Source organism: Penaeus japonicus, unplaced genomic scaffold (genome assembly GCF_977035675.1).
Source record: "Penaeus japonicus unplaced genomic scaffold, GWHDUDI00000001_assembly GWHDUDI00000025, whole genome shotgun sequence".
Lineage (NCBI taxonomy): Eukaryota > Metazoa > Arthropoda > Malacostraca > Decapoda > Penaeidae > Penaeus > Penaeus japonicus.
In genome coordinates this window covers 14103097-14113096 of record NW_028234427.1, presented here as the reverse complement: position 1 = coordinate 14113096, position 10000 = coordinate 14103097, and the positions used below count along the sequence as shown (strand labels likewise).

Sequence of the window (10000 nt, the reverse complement as noted above, 5' to 3'; positions counted from 1 at the left end):
ATTTAAGAGATTGTACTTTCAGGCCTGGGTATTATATTTTATCCCTTCCATGTTACTGGGATGTTCTCCTGAAATAGCCAATGTAATGGACAAAGTTATGCTATCACTTACTTGAGACACTGTGAAGATTTGGTGTAAGCTGCATAACAGATAGAACAAAAAATGGACACGGCATATTTTAATTTTACGAGAGCTTGTCATAGTGATTAATTAGATAAACCGCATCGAGTAGGGATTTATTACTCAGGCAATTGGTTATAGTTGCCAAACTGCACATAGGAGACTCAATGCACTATAATGATTACAGTGCACTTTGCATTGCGTAAAGGGTAAAGTTTCGTTTACAAATAATGACTTTGTGGTCTTATTTTTCTCTTAATCCAATGAAATGAATCAGTCATCCTAACTCTTGTACCATTTGCATCCATTACTTCCAGAAACAGGTATACCAACCACACGATCCCTCACTAGTACGTAGGATTCGTAAACAGAAGCGATCAAGATGCGTTGTGAATAGGATGTTTACACGTAGCGTCCTTATGGGATGAATAGGATGTTTACACGTGGCGTCCTTATGGGATGTTTCCTATAGAATGTGTAAGCTACTTCTCTCTCAATCGACGTCCTGTGGGGGTGGGGGTGTCGTTATTTGTTTGCATTAGACTCCGGGTTGTATGTTTTGTGATTAGGTCTCTGTAGTACGATTTTGTTTGTGTAAGACGGCGTGTGTTGTTCTTCGCTGTTTGACTTGGGGGTTATTGTTTGTTTGTTTGGTTTGCCTCAGTTTTTGTTCGTGCTTTGTTTGTTTTTAGACTCGTGTGGCTTGTTTGAGACTTGTGTTTGTTCTTCGCCGTTTGTTTTGTTTGGTTTTGACTTAATTGTTTTTCGTTATTTGCTCGCGTTAGGCTCGAGGTTAAGTTAGGTTTGAGTTCATTACGTCGACACATCCAGGATTTGACCGAAATTAGAGTTGCATAACGTAATTTATTCTTTCAAATGTTTTTATTTGTTTTTATTTTTTTCTCTTTTTCTAATCTATTTTTATTCCCGTTTTCTTAGTGTGTCTCTGTCATCCTCCCTTCCCTCTTATTCCTCGTCGCCTAACCTCGTCCCATTTTTATTGAGTTTTCTTTCTTCTGCTTCGTCTCTTCTCCTTCGCTTTCCCCCTTTCGTATCAATTTGTTTTTTTCTTCGTCTTTTTTATCCGTTTTCCTTAACCTTTGACTTATTTCATCTTGTTTTAGTTCCCCCTCCGTCTGTCTTGCCCTTCGTTCTGTCGTCTCTCCTCTTCTTGTTTATTTGTTTTCTCCTTTTCCCCTTTTCTTTATCATTTATGTCTTTTAAGATTGTTTTATTTTCCTTTTTTTTCTATTTTCTTTTCTTTTTCGCTTTTTATTTTACCACATTTTTTCGTTTTCAGATTTATTATCCTTTTTTTCTTCTTATGTTTATTGTTGTATTTTTGTGCTAAATCCATTTTTATTTAATTTTCCAATTCCCATTCCTCTCTTTTTCTCTTACTATTTTTCTCTCTCCCTTATACGTAATCGAATTGCAAATTCTATTCATCTGCATATATCATTCAGTTTCTCTTCATGCTCCTCCCCCTTTCCCTCCTTTCCCTCCGCCTGTCTCATTTTCCCTCCTTTCCCTCCCCCTCTCCCTCCCCCCCCCCTTTCCCTTCCCTCTCTTCCTCCCCCTTCCTCCTACCTACTCTTTCACATTCACTTTTCATTTTTTTTCACTCATTCCTTTTCCGTTATCTCATTTTCTAGCTTTTCATTCTATCTTTCATTCACGTTCTTCCCCCCCTCTTCCTCCTCTTTCCTCCCCCCCTCAACCCTCCCCCACCTACTCCCCCACCTATTCCTGCCCTCTTCCTCACCCCTTCGTCCCTCTCCTCCCCCCACCTCCTTCTCATCCCCCCCTCCTCCCTCCCTCTCCTCTGTCCCTTTCCCTCCCCCCTTCCTCCCACCTCCCTTCCTCCCCGCTCCCCCCCCTCCTCCTTCCTCCCTCCGCCCTTCTCCCCTTCCTCCCACCTCGCTTCCTCCCCGACCCCCTTCCTCCCTCCGCCCTTCCTTCCCGCTCCCCCCTCCCTCTCCCCCCCATCCCCTCCCCCTCCCTCTCCCCTCCGCCCTTCTCCCCTTCCTCCCACATCCCTTCCTCCCCTCCTCCCCTCCCCCCTCTTCCTCCCTCCCTGTAGTTAAACATCCAGCATCAGATTACCTTTTTAAATTGCCGGAAGAATGTGAGCGGCGCGTATGAAAGCGTAAATCATCTTTCTGAAAACTGCTTTTTAAATGGCTGAAAGTTTAAGCGACAAGAGCTCGCATTTATCTAAGGAAATTTAATGCTAGGGGATGTTGGGTGGGGGTAGGGTGGGAGTAGGGTGGAGGTAGGGTGGAGGTAGGGTGGGGGTAGGGTGGAGGTAGGGTGGAGGTAGGGTGGAGATAGGGTGGGAGTAGGGTGGAGATAGGGTGGGAGTAGAGTGGGAGTAGGGTGGGGGTAGGGTGGAGGTAGGGTGGGAGTAGGGTGGGAGTAGGGTGGGAGTAGGGTGGGGGGTAGGGTGGGGGTAGGTGGAAGTAGGGTGTGGGGGTTGACTTCAGCTTAATCTGTAAAGCTTGTGATTTTTATTTTTGTATTTTATGCACAGTAGCTTTATTAGCTGTGTGTGTGTATATGTTGTGTGTTTGTGTTTGTGTTTTTGTGTAGTGCTTGTTTGTGTGCGGTTGTGTTTGTATGTGTTTGTGTGTGGTTGTGCAGGTGTCTACTTGTTTGTGTGTTTGTTTGTGTGGGTATGTTTGTATTGTTTGTGTTTCTGTGTGGACGTTGTGTTTGTTCGTTTGTGTGTGTGTGTGTGTGTGTGTGTGTGTGTGTGTGTGTGTGTGTGTGTGTGTGTGTGTGTGTGTGTATGTGTATGATCGTGTGTGATTCAGTTCATTCATTCCTTGATTCTAATTACCATCATCATTTTGCTAATCTTATTTTGACGTAATCCTATAATCGTGTTTTCAAGATTACAATCCCACCTCTTCATATCAAACCTCCTTAACCCCATTTCCAATATATCAATGATCAAATATGTCTTGCAATCTTCCTCCCCCCCTTCCCCCTACCCCGACACCCCCACCACACCCCTACCCTCACCCCTACCCTCACCCCTACCCACACCCCTGCCCTAACCCCTACCCACACCCCTACCCTCACCCTTACCCTTACTCCTACCCACACCCCTACCCTCACCCCTACCCACACCCCTACCCTCACCCCTACCCACACCCCTACCCTCACTCCTACCCCGACACCCCTACTCTCACCCCTACCCTCATCCTTACCCTTACACCTACCCTCACCCTACCCTCACCCCTACCCCCGACACCCCCACCACACCACTACCCACACCCCTACCCTCACCCCTCCATCTCCTCTTCCCTCACTCCTACCCTCACCCCTACCTTTACCCCTACCCTCACCCTTACCCTCACCCCTCCACCTCCTCTTCCCTCACCCCTACCCTGACACCCCCACCACTCCCCTACCGTCACCCCTCCACCTCCTCCTCCCTCGCGTCGCCATGCAGAAATTAACGCAACTTGCAAAGCATCTTCCGCCACGTGCCTTGGCCCGTCTTCGAGTGCAAGCAGGTGCCCCAAGCCTTGCGTGCCCTGCGTGCGTGGGTGCCGCCCCAGAGAGCTCTCCTTGCTTCTCCACACTCCATCGGTGATGCAGGAGGAGTTATAGGACGCAGGAGTTATAGGAGAAAGTTATAAGTTGTAGGGGAAAGGCCTATGAATCTAGGAGGTGGAGAGAGAAGGTTATAGGAATTGGCGAAGTCTTGCGTGGTTGTTTATATTGGAGTTATAGGAGAAGGTTATAGGACTGGCGGAGTCTTGCGTGGTTTGTTTATATGCAACCGATAGGTATGGAGGCGGTGGTGATGACGTATTTGCAGGAGGCGTTTCTGATGCTCAAGCAACCGAATAAAGAAGGAAACGAAAGATAGATGCTAGAAATTTTCTTGGAAATGTGTATATAGTATGTGTGCACATCAGGTTGCAACGTGTGACGTACCTAAACCCCCTTGCGCAAGCATGCTGGTTATGCAAAGGGGATTTAGATGTGCGTTTTCTTTTTTAAGGATCTATAGATTTAATTTGCGTGTTTGTAACATGTTTGGGTTTGAAAAACGAAAATCGGAAGGGAGTGACGATTATATTTGAGAAGGACATTTTTTGTCTTCTCCTCTTCCCTTTTTTATCTCCCTATGTTGGCAAACCGAATGTGTAAGCACACACACAAACACGCACGCACGCACACACGCACGCACACACATGCAAGTGAGAAAATAGAATCTCTCTCTCTCTTTCTCTATCACTCTCTCTCTCTCTCTCTCATTCTCTTTCTCTCTCTCCCTACTTCCCTCTCCCTCCCCCCCCTCTTTCTCTCTCTCTCACTCCCTCTCCCCCCTCTCTCTCTCTCACTCTCTCTCCCCCCCTCCTCTCTCTCTCTCTCTCTCTCTCTCTCTCTCTCTCTCTCTCTCTCTCTCTCTCTCTCCCTCTCTCCCTCTCCCCTCCCCCCCCCCCTCTCTCTCTCTCTCCCTCTCCCCCCTCTCTCTCTCTCTCTCTCCCTCTCCCCCCCTCCTCTCTCTCTCTCTCTCCCTCCCTCCCTCCCTTTCTCCCTCCCTCCCTCTCCCTCTCTCCCTTTCCTCACGCATTCTTCCCTATCAAATTATTCCAACGGCAGTGCCTCTTCTTTTCGCTCTGCCCGTTTTCCCCGGCGAACCACTTACCACGACCGGCCAAGCTGTCAGGCACCGGAAGCAAGTGGTCTCAGCGCCTCCTTAAATATTTGCGTGTCAGTCCCATCATGGCCGCTTGATCGATGGCTGGGAGTGGGACGGGACAGGTGCCGCTGGGAGACGGAGGTGGACGTATATGCGAGTACGTGTGTGTGTGTGTGTGTATGTGCGGTGTGTGTGTATGTATATATGTATATATATGTATATCTATCTATCTATCTATCTATATATATATATATATATATATATATATACTGTATATATATATATATATATATATATATATATATATATATATATAAATACATACATACATATACATATATCTATATCTATCCGTTTATCTATATATATCTATATATCTATATCTATCTATCTATCTATCTATCTATCTATCTATCTATATACACACACACTCACACACACACACACACACACACACACACACACACACACACACACACACACACACACATATATATATATATATATATATATATATATATATATATATATATAATATTACTGTTTTCTTATGTCGTTACAGATAAAAGGAAATTAAAATGCCCATTTATTCTAACCTGGGCATGTCCCGACGTGTGTCATGCTCAGCTGATTACAAACATTTTCGAAAGTGACAGCGGGCCATAGGTTCTCACTGAAGAAATCTAGCTAGTATTACGGCCGCTAATGCCCCCATTCAGCAGAGATCTTGTTGTGAAAAGGGCAACCCGATGTTTACCGAATGTTCTCTAAGTAACGAAATTAGTTTGCCATAGAATGACACATCAAAGGTAAACAATGTATATATGAAAACTCCCAAAATAATCTGCTGGAGCCGTTCCCATCCTCGTTTTCTGTAGCATATTGTGTAAACAGTTCGATGAGTCAGGGGAGACTGAGCTATATTATGGCACCGCACTCAAAGGGCACTCCGCGAGGAACCCGTGCTGCGGGCTTTTATCTGCGTCTCTGTTTACCCGATTTTTCAGTGCAAGCTGATGGTGTGCCTTTTTGTACCCGATTTATGGTGTGATCTGAGGGTCTGCTTCGCCCACTATGCTTGAAAATCTTGCGTGAAAATCCATCCGGCTTGACATATGATTTTTTTTTCGTACTCAATTAGATATTGTAAATTAAGCTTGTCTTGCATTTCGGTACCTCGTAGTCCTTTCCTCTCCTCCTCCATTCTCTTGCATTTACTACTACTACAACTATTACTACTACTACTACTGCTACTACTACCGCCACTACTACTACTACTACTCGCCTTCATTTCATATTTCGAAATGCTGATTCCTCTCCACCGTTCCTTAATCCTACACGCTCCTACAAGGAAGCCCCTCGCCGTCCCTCCGTGCAGTCAGGTAACGGATGTAGGCAAGAGGCTCCGAGGCCAATATTCCCCTCAGCATAACCCGCTACGTAAACAAGCTAGCAAGAAATTGCTAACATCTAAACTTCGCTAATTCGGACGTGAGCGACAACTGGCGGGCTCACAGCTGTTCGACTGTAACTCTGCCTCCTGCGTCTCCTTACACGCTTTTTGTCGGCGCTGAAACGAGAGATGCCGCGGGGATCGGTTTGAAAGAGCGAGAAATATATTGCGTCGCAGTATTGTAAATAGGGAAAGGGAAACTCCAGGCAGGGAAGGACTAACAAGCTCCCTCTTACTGTTACGGGCATTAGGATCTCTTAGATCCAAGGTTGTTTGTTGTGGTCTTAGGAAAGAGATCTTTTGACACCACATAGCAAAGCCTCACGATCTGGTCCTTGCTCTGGTACACTTTGTGTTACCGTGGTACTTCGTTGATGTTAGTGTTATCATTGCAGGCTTCCAGCTTGCAACACAGTAAACGCTTACGCCTGACTTTATATATATTTATATAATATAACATATATATATATATATATATATATATATATATATATATATATATATATATATATATATACATACACATATGTCTCTCTCTCTCTCTCTCTCTCTCTCTCTCTCTCTCTTTCTTTCTCTCTCTCTCTCTCTCTCTCTCTCTCTCTCTCTCTATATATATATATATATATGTTTTATATCTATCTATCTATCTATCTATCTATATATATCTATAATATATATATATATATATATATATATATATATATATATATGTATATATTATATATATATATATCTATACATATTATATATATATATATATATATATATATATATATATATATATATATATATATATATATATACATACATATATATACATATATATATATATATATATATAGTGGTATATATGTGTGTGTGTGTGTGTGTGTGTGTGTGTGTATATTTATATAAATATATATTTATAAATATATATATATATATACATATACATATATATATAAATATACATATATACATATACATATCTGTCTGTCTATCTGTCTATATATACCAGTTAATCTTTCAGTCAATCTATCTATCTATCTGGCTATATGTCTGAGAGAGAGAAAAAAAGAATGAATGAGGGAATTAATTAATTAATGAAAAAAAGAGAGAGGATGTGTGTATTTTTATATGCGCGTGTCTGCATGTGCGTGCGTGTTTGCTTCAGCGTGCGAGTGTATTTGCCACAATCTTTAAAAATCCTAATTGGACAAGATTGAAAAGAGTTTTTGCGTTTCGTATCTTTTATTTGGAATTTAATATAATTATTATCATTGATAGAAACCGAAACGTTTTTTCACTTGTTTCCCATCCCATTTCTTAAACTCCTACTAAGCGGAAAGTTATAATCGAAATGAAAGCCTATCCATTCCTTTTTTTAGACGATGTCCCTTTTGTAGGCCTATCCATTCCCCTTTTTTAGACGATGTCCCTTTTGTAGGCCTATCCATTCCCTTTTTTTAGACGATGTCCCTTTTGTAGGCCTATCCATTCCCTTTTTTTAGACGATGTCCCTTTTGTAGGCCTATCCATTCCCTTTTTTTAGACGATGTCCCTTTTGTAGGCCTATCCATTCCCTTTTTTTAGACGATGTCCCTTTTGTAGGCCTATCCATTCCCTTTTTTTAGACGATGTCCCTTTTGTAGGCCTATCCATTCCCTTTTTTAGACGATGTCCCTTTTGTAGGCCTATCCATTCCCTTTTTTTAGACGATGTCCCTTTTGTAGGCCTATCCATTCCCTTTTTTTAGACGATGTCCCTTTTGTAGGCCTATCCATTCCCTTTTTTTAGACGATGTCCCTTTTGTAGGCCTATCCATTCCCTTTTTTAGACGATGTCCCTTTTGTAGGCCTATCCATTCCCTATTTTAGACGATGTCCCTTTTGTAGGCCTATCCATTCCCTTCCGATACACTTTTCCCCGTTATCATCGGCCATGAGGGAGATTTATGATGTGCAAATGATGTGCAATGACACGCGTATCCGCCCCGATCAGCTGTGCGTGTAGCATCAAGATCTCGTCTCTGGGAAAGCCACCCGGCCCGACCTAATATGTCGCGAGGAGTAAGTGTTGATAAATATGCTCCCGATGAGCCATTTCCCTCGTTGAGACAGTGTGGGGGTGAGGGGTATGGTGGTGGTAGGGGAGGGGCTTGAGGGTATGGTGGTGAGGGGTGAGGGGTGTGGGTAAGGTAGGGGTTTGGAAGGGCTTGGTGGTCGGGGGTGAGGGTAAGGTTGGGGGTTGGAAGGGCATGGCAGGGGTTCGGAAGGACATGATGGTGGAAGAAGAGGGTAAGGTAGGGGTTTGGATGGGCATGGTGGTGGGGGATGAGGCTATGGTGTTCTGGGATGAGGTGGTGTTGAAGGGTATGGTGGTGGAGGCTAAGTGGCATGGCAGAGCGCTGAAGGTCACGACGGGCTACGGTGGGCTGAGCCATCATCACCTTCCGACCACCTCGAGACCTCATCGCAACCTTGTTTTGCCTGGCTTCTTACGCCCGTCCGCCCGCGTGGCGTTAATATGTTTGTCTTGGCTGAATAAACAAACACATTCGCGTCGGCCATTTTGAGCCGCCCTCCCCCCCTTCCCCTCCCGAAATCCCCTTCACCAGTCTCGTTATTTCCGAGTTCCACTGCGGGTGTGTCTCTTCTGACGCGTCCTGCCGCCTTCCACGAAAGCTCCTGATGCAGGTGCATGGGGGATGGGGAGTGGGGGGGGGGCGGGGCGGTCGAGGGAGCTAACGGCCGTAGATCAGCATGTCATTCGCAGTCAATGGGGCTTCTAGTGGTAAAGGGTGAGAGAGATGCGTAGATTTATTTCCCCCTAGATACCGGGATTTTTGTGAGAGATTTTGAGGTATCTAGACTTTGTTAAAAAGATTTAGGATATCTGGATTTTGTGAAAGATTTTGTATAAGGTTTGGGGTACAGTTACAGTGCATAAGAGCTTCCAAAGGGGTGGGGTTCAGCTAAAAAAGGGCATTCCTCTGGTTCAAAGCACACTTTTTTATATTTTAACCAAAAGGTCACTTTTGATATGGACAATACAGAGAAGGGGCTCATGCACCTCTTACCCTCCTCCCTTTGCACGTCCTTTTTTTTTAAGATATCTGAATTTTATATAGGTTTTGGAGATACATTAACTTTATTATCAAATAATCTCTGGCATTAATAAAGACATGTTTATAGCGCTGATATATTTCTTCTATCTTATCTTTCCTGTTTTTCAACCATACGGATATTGCCACCACAAGTAATTCCCTTAATCGAAACTGCTTACGCTTTCATTAACTGTATCAATTTAACTGTATTAACTATTTATCTATCTATCTATTATCTATCTATAATTTATATATATGTATATGTATTTTAGCTGTATTAACTGTATTAACTGTATTAACTATCTATCTATCTATCTATCTATATAATTCATATATATGTATATGTATTTTAACTGTATTAACTGTATTAATTGTATGGTTCTGCAACTGCGACACGGGCTTGATGTCATCGTATGAGAATCCCCAAACACTCGTCCATTGAGACGCTAAATACTCTGAAATGTTGGCAGACAATCCGATGTTGTGCCGGTTAAGTATTCATTTATTTTCGCCCTGACGGAGAGAGGGAGAAAAAAGACGAAGAAGAAGAAGAAGAAGAAGAAGAAGGAGAATAATAATAATAATAATAATAATAATAATAAGGAGAACAAGAACAAGAAAAAGAAAGAAAAAGAACAAGAAAAAGAAAAAGAAAAAGAAAAGAAAAGAAAAGAAATGG

General features: G+C 43.2%; 1 protein-coding gene across 1 annotated transcript in view; it reads left to right on the top strand.

The window, feature by feature from the left end:
* Window positions 1-10000, top strand: part of LOC122246203 (rho GTPase-activating protein 45) — a 258137-nt gene that overhangs the window by 105291 nt on the left and 142846 nt on the right. The gene's annotated exons all lie outside the window — the stretch shown is intronic.